We start from the raw sequence: 7630 nt of genomic DNA on the forward strand, positions 1-7630 counted from the left end.
ATAACGCGTTCGAAGCTCTAACCACTGAGCTACCACAGCGGCCTTCCCTCCATCCACTTTTTGGGGTTTATATGTGAATTTAGAAGTAGGAGTGACAGTCAGCGCCATCTATAAGCCAAACGGCGAGTGTGAAAACACTCTTATGCGCATGTTTGGCGTCACGTAGCACGTGAACTTATTATGAGCGGCCAGCTGGTTAATTGTCCCTCTTATACAACCTAAACACACCACGTCTGCCAGTACGAGACCCTCGTTCAATGAAATAAGGGAAAGAAGTGTACACCTAAGGGCTCGTTTTCCGTGTTTTTACACAATATTATTGAGATCTAACCGACAGTAATACCAAGGAATGTACAGGCGAAGTTATTAGAACCAATCGAATGTAAATAGTAAGAAAGAAAAGTGAATGAAAAAATAACCAGCCGTTGGCAGGAATTGAACCTACGACCTTCGAATAACGCGTTCGATGCGCTAACCACTGCGCTACCAAAGCGGCCTTCCCTTCATCCACTTTTTGGGGTTTATATGTGAATTTAGAAGTAGGAGTGACAGTCACCGTCATCTATAAGCCAAACGGCGATTGATTTGATTTGTGGGGTTTAACGTCCCAAAACCACCATATGATTATGAGAGACGCCGTAGTGGAGGGCTCCGGAAATTTAGACCACCTGGGGTTCTTTAACGTGCACCCAAATCTGAGCACACGGGCCTCAAGCCAAACGGCGAGTGTGAAAACACTCTTATGCGCATGTTTGGCGTCACGTAGCACGTGAACTTATTATGAGCGGCCAGCTGGTTAATTGTCCCTCTTATACAACCTAAACACACCAAGTCTGCCAGTACGAGACCCTCGTTCAATGAAATAAGGAAAAGAAGTGTATACCTAAGGGCTCGTTTTCCGTGTTTTAACACAATATTAATGAGATCTAACAGACAGTATTACCAAGGAATGTACAGGGGAAGTTATTAAAACCAATGGAATGTAAATAGGAAGAAAGAAAAGTGGACGAAAAAAATAAGCAGCCGTGGTCAGGAATCGAACCTACGACTTTCGAATAACGCGTTCGATGCTCTAACCACTGAGCTACCACAGCGGCCTTCCCTCCATCCACTTTTTGGGGTTCATATGTGAATTTAGAAGTAGGAGTGACAGTCAGTGCCATCTATAAGCAAACGGCGAGTGTGAAAACACTCTTATGCGCATGTTTGGCGTCACGTAGCACGTGAACTTAATATGATCGGGCAGCTGTATAATTGTCCCTCTTATACAATCTAAACACACCAAGTCTGCCAGTACGAGACCCTCGTTCAATGAAATAAGGGAAAGAAGTGTACACCTAAGGGCTCGTTTTCCGTGTTTTTACACAATAATAATGAGATCTAACAGACAGTAATACAAAGAAATGTACAGGTGAAGTTATTAGAACCAATGGAATGTAAATAGGAAGAAAGAAAAGTGGATGAACAAATAACCAGCCGTTGGCAGGAATTGAACCTACGACCCTCGAATAACGCGTTCGAAGCTCTAACCACTGAGCTACCACAGCGGCCTCCCTTATATCCACTTTTCAGGTTTATATGTGAATTTAGAAGTAGGAGTGACAGTCAGCGCCTTCTATAAGCAAACGGCGAGTGTAAAAACACTCTTATGCGCATGTTAGGCGTCACGTAGCACGTGAACTTATTATGAGCGGGAAGCTGAATAATTGTCCCTCTTATACAACCTAAACACACCAAGTCTGCCAGTACGAGACCCTCCTTCAACGAAATAAGGAAAAGAAGTGTATACCTAAGGGCTCGTTTTCCGTGTTTTAACACAATAATAATGAGATCTAACAGACAGTAATGCCAAGGAATGTACAGGGGAAGTTATTAGAACCAATGGAATGTAAATAAGAAGACAGAAAGGTGGGTGAAAAAATAACCAGCTGTGGGCAGGAATCGACTCTACGACCTTCGAATAACGCGTTCGATGCTCTAACCACTGAGCTACCACAGCGGCCTTCCTTTCATCCACTTTTTTGGGTTTATATGTGAATTTAGAAGTAGGAGTGACAGTCAGCGCCATCTATAAGCCAAACGGTGAGTGTGAAAACACTCTTATGCGCATGTTTGTCGTCACGTAGCACATGAACTTATTATGAGCGGGCAGCTGATTAATTGTCCCTCTTATTCAACCTAAACACACCAAGTCTGCCAGTACGAGACCCTCGTTCAATGAAATAAGGGAAAGAAGTGTATACCTAAGGGCTCGTTTTCCGTGTTTTAACACAATATTAATGAGATCTAACAGACAGTAATGCCAAGGAATGTACAGGGGAAGTTATTAGAACCAATGGAATGTAAATAAGAAGAAAGAAAAGTGGATGAACAAATAACCAGCCGTTGGCAGGAATTGAACCTACGACCCTCGAATAACGCGTTCGATGCTCTAACCACTGAGCTACCACAGCGGCCTTCCCTCCATCCACTTTTTGGGGTTTATATGTGAATTTAGAAGTAGGAGTGACAGTCAGCGCCATCTATAAGCCAAACGGCGAGTGTGAAAACACTCTTATGCGCATGTTTGGCGTCACGTACCACGTGAACTTATTATGAGCGGGCAGCTGGTTAACTGTCCCTCTTATACAACCTAAACACACCAAGTCTGCCAGTACGAGACCCTCGTTCAATGAAATAAGTGAAAGAAGTGTACACCTAAGGGCTCGTTTTCCGTGTTTTTACACAATATTAATGAGATCTAACAGACAGTAATACCAAGGAATGTACAGGTGAAGTTATTAGAACCAATCGAATGTAAATAGGAAGAAAGAAAAGTGAATGAAAAAATAAACAGCCGTTGGCAGGAATTGAACCTACGACCTTCGAATAACGCGTTCGATGCTCTAACCACTGAGCTACCACAGCGGCCTTCCCTCCATCCACTTTTTGGGGTTTATATGTGAATTTAGAAGTAGGAGTGACAGTCACAGCCATCTATAAGCCAAACGGCGAGTGTGAAAACACTCTTATGCGCATGTTTGGCGTCACGTCGCACGTGAACCTATTATGAGTGGGCAGCTGGTTAATTGTCCCTCTTATACAACCTAAACACACCAAGTCTGCCAGTACGAGACCCTCGTTCAATGAAATAAAGGAAAGAAGTGTACACCTAAGGGCTCGTTTTCTGTGTTTTAACACAGTATTAATGAGATCTAACAGACAGTAATACCAAGGAATGTAGAGGGGAAGTTATTAAAACCAATGGAATGTAAATAGGAAGAAAGAAAATTGGACGGAAAAATAACCAGCCGTGGTCAGGAATCGAACCTACGACCTTCGAATAACGCGTTCGATGCTCTAACCACTGAACTACCACAGCGGCCTTCCCTCCATTCACTTTTTAGGTTTATATGTGAATTTAGAAGTAGGAGTGACAGTCAGCGCCTTCTATAAGCAAACGGCGAGTGTAAAAACACTCTTATGCGCATGTTAGGCGTCACGTAGCACGTGAACTTATTATGAGCGGGCAGCTGATTAATATTCCCTCTTATACAACCTAAGCACACCAAGTCTGCCAGTACAAGACCCTCGTTCAATGAAATAAGGAAAAGAAGTGTATACCTAAGGGCTCGTTTTCCGAGTTTTAACACAATAATAATGAGATCTAACAGACAGTAATGCCAAGGAATGTACAGGGGAAGTTATTAGAACCAATGGAATGTAAATAAGAAGAAAGAAAGGTGGGTGAAAAAATAACCAGCAGTGGGCAGGAATCGACTCTACGACCTTCGAATAACGCGTTCGATGCTCTAACCACTGAGCTACCACAGCGGCCTTCCTTCCATCCACTTTTTCGGTTTTTATGTGAATTTAGAAGTAGGAGTGACAGTCAGCGCCATCTATAAGCCAAACGGCGATTGTGAAAACACTCTTATGCGCATGTTTGTGGTCACGTAGCACATGAACTTATTATGAGCGGGCAGCTGATTAATTGTCCCTCTTATTCAACCTAAACACACCAAGTCTGCCAATACGAGACCCTCGTTCAATGAAATAAGGGAAAGAAGTGTATACCTAAGGGCGCGTTTTCCGTGTCTTAACACAATATTAATAATATCTAACACACAGTAATGCGAAGGAATATACAAGGGAAATTATTAGAACCAATGGAATGTAAATAAGAAGAAAGAAAAGTGGATGAAAAAATAACCAGCCGTGGTCAGGAATCACACCTACGACTTTCGAATAACGCGTTCGATGCTCTAACCACTGAGCTACCACAGCGGCCTTCCCTCCATCCACTTTTTAGGTTTATATGTGAATTTAGAAGTAGGAGTGACAGTCAGCGCCATCTATGGGCCAAACGGCGAGTGTGAAAACACTCTTATGCGCATGTATGGCGTTAAGTAGCACGTGAACCTATTATGAGAGGGCACCTGATTAATTGTCCCTCTTATACAACCTAAACACACCAAGTCTGCCAGTATGAGACCCTCGTTCAATGAAATAAGGAAAAGAAGCGTATACCTAAGGGCTCGTTTTCCGTGTTTTAACACAATAATAATGAGATCTAACAGACAGTAATGCCAAGGAATGTACAGGGGAAGTTATTAAAACCAATGGAATGTAAATAGGAAGAAAGAAAAGTGGACGAAAAAAATAAGCAGCCGTGGTCAGGAATCGAACCTACGACTTTCGAATAACGCGTTCGATGCTCTAACCACTGAGCTACCACAGCGGCCTTCCCTCCATCCACTTTTTGGGGCTTATATGTGAATTTAGAAGTAGGAGTGACAGTCACAGCCATCTATAAGCCAAACGGCGAGTGTGAAAACACTCTTATGCGCATGTTTGGCGTCACGTCGCACGTGAACCTATTATGAGTGGGCAGCTGGTTAATTGTCCCTCTTATACAACCTAAACACACCAAGTCTGCCAGTACGAGACCCTCGTTCAATGAAATAAGTGAAAGAAGTGTACACCGAAGGGCTCGTTTTCCGTGTTTTTACACAATATTAATGAGATCTAACAGACAGTAATACCAAGGAATGTACAGGTGAAGTTATTAGAACCAATCGAATGTAAATAGGAAGAAAGAAAAGTGAATGAAAAATAAACAGCCGTTGGCAGGAATTGAACCTACGACCTTCGAATAACGCGTTCGATGCTCTAACCACTGAGCTATCACAGCGGCCTTCCCTCCATCCACTTTTTGGGGCTTATATGTGAATTTAGAAGTAGGAGTGACAGTCAGTGCCATCTATAAGCAAACGGCGAGTGTGAAAACACTCTTATGCGCATGTTTGGCGTCACGTAGCACGTGAACTTAATATGAGCGGGCAGCTGTGTAATTGTCCCTCTTATACAATCTAAACACACCAAGTCTGCCAGTACGAGACCCTCGTTCAATGAAATAAGAGAAAGAAGTATATACCTAAGGGCTCGTTTTCCGTGTTTTAACACAATATTAATGAGATCTAACAGACAGTATTGTTAAGGAATGTACAGGGGAAGTTATTAGAACCAATGGAATGTAAATAGGAAGAAAGAACAGTGGATGAACAAATAACCAGCCGTTGGCAGGAATTAAACCTACGACCCTCAAATAACGCGTTCGATGCTCTAACCACTGAGCTACCACAGCGGCCTTCCCTCCATCCACTTTTTGGGGTTTATATGTGAATTTAGAAGTAGGAGTGACAGTCAGCGCCATCTATAAGCCAAACGGCGAGTGTGAAAACACTCTTATGCGCATGTTTGGCGTCACGTAGCACGTGCACTTATTATGAGCGGGCAGCTGGTTAATTGTCCCTCTTATACAACCTAAACACACCAAGTCTGCCAGTACGAGACCCTCGTTCAATGAAATAAGGGAAAGAATTGTACACCTAAGGGCTCGTTTTCCGTGTTTTTACACAATATTATTGAGATCTAACAGACAGTAATACCAAGGAATGTACAGGTGAAGTTATTAGAACCAATCGAATGTAAATAGTTAGAAAGAAAAGTGAATGAAAAAATAACCAGCCGTTGGCAGGAATTGAACCTACGACCTTCGAATAACGCGTTCGATGCGCTAACCACTGCGCTACCACAGCGGCCTTCCCTCCATCCACTTTTTGGGGTTTATATGTGAATTTAGAAGTAGGAGTGACAGTCACCGTCATCTATAAGCCAAACGGCGAGTGTGAAAACACTCTTATGCGCATGTTTGGCGTCACGTAGCACGTGAACTTATTATGAGCGGGCAGCTGGTTAATTGTCCCTCTTATACAACCTAAACACACCAAGTCTGCCAGTACGATACCCTCGTTCAATGAAATAAGTGAAAGAAGTGTATACCTAAGGGCGCGTTTTCGTGTCTTAACACAATATTAATGCGATCTAACACACAGTAATGCGAAGGAATGTACAAGGGAAATTATTAGAACCAATGGAATGTAAATAAGAATAAAGAAAAGTGGAGGAAAAAATAACCAGCCATGGGCAGGAATCGAACCTACGACCTTCGAATAACGCGTTCGATGCTCTAACCACTGAGCTACCCCAGCGGCCTTCCCTCCATTCACTTTTTAGGTTTATTTGTGAATTTAGAAGTAGGAGTGAAAGTCAGCGCCTTTTATAAGCAAACGGCGAGTGTAAAAACACTCTTATGCGCATGTTAGGCGTCACGTAGCACGTTAACTTATTATGAGCAGGCAGCTGTGTAATTGTCCCTCTTATACAACCTAAACACACCAAGTCTGCCAGTACGAGACCCTCGTTCAATGAAATAAGGAAAAGAAGTGTATACCTAAGGGCTCGTTTTCCGTGTTTTAACACAAAATTAATGAGATCTAACAGACAGTAATGCTAAGGAATGTACAGGGGAAGTTATTAGAACCAATGGATTGTAAATAAGAAGAAAGAAAAGTGGATGAACAAATAACCAGCCGTTGGCAGGAATTGAACCTACGACCCTCGAATAACGCGTTCGATGCTCTAACCACTGAGCTACCACAGCGGCCTTCCCTCCATCCACTTTTTAGGTTTATATGTGAATTTAGAAGTAGGAGTGACAGTCAGCGCCATCTATAAGCCAAACGGCGAGTGTGAAAACACTGTTATGCGCATGTATGGCGTCAAGTAGCACGTGAACCTATTATGAGAGGGCACCTGATTAATTGTCCCTCTTATACAACCTAAACACACCAAGTCTGCCAGTACGAGACCCTCGTTCAATGAAATAAGTGAAAGAAGTGTATACCTAAGGGCGCGTTTTCCGTGTTTTAACACAATATTAATGAGATCTAACAGACAGTAATGCCAAGGAATGTACAGGGGAAGTTATTAAAACCAATGGAATGTAAACAGAAAGAAAGAAAAGTGGACGAAAAAAATAAGCAGCCGTGGTCAGGAATCAAACCTACGACTTTCGAATAACGCGTTCGATGCTCTAACCACTGAGCTACCACAGCGGCCTTCCCTCCATCCACTTTTTGGGGTTCATATGTGAATTTAGAAGTAGGAGTGACAGTCAGTGCCATCTATAAGCAAACGGCGAGTGTGAAAACACTCCTGTGCGCATGTTTGGCGTCACGTAGCACGTGAACTTAATATGATCGGGCAGCTGTATAATTGTCCCTCTTATACAATCTAAACACACCAA

Source organism: Rhipicephalus microplus, chromosome 4 (assembly GCF_043290135.1).
Source record: "Rhipicephalus microplus isolate Deutch F79 chromosome 4, USDA_Rmic, whole genome shotgun sequence".
Lineage (NCBI taxonomy): Eukaryota > Metazoa > Arthropoda > Arachnida > Ixodida > Ixodidae > Rhipicephalus > Rhipicephalus microplus.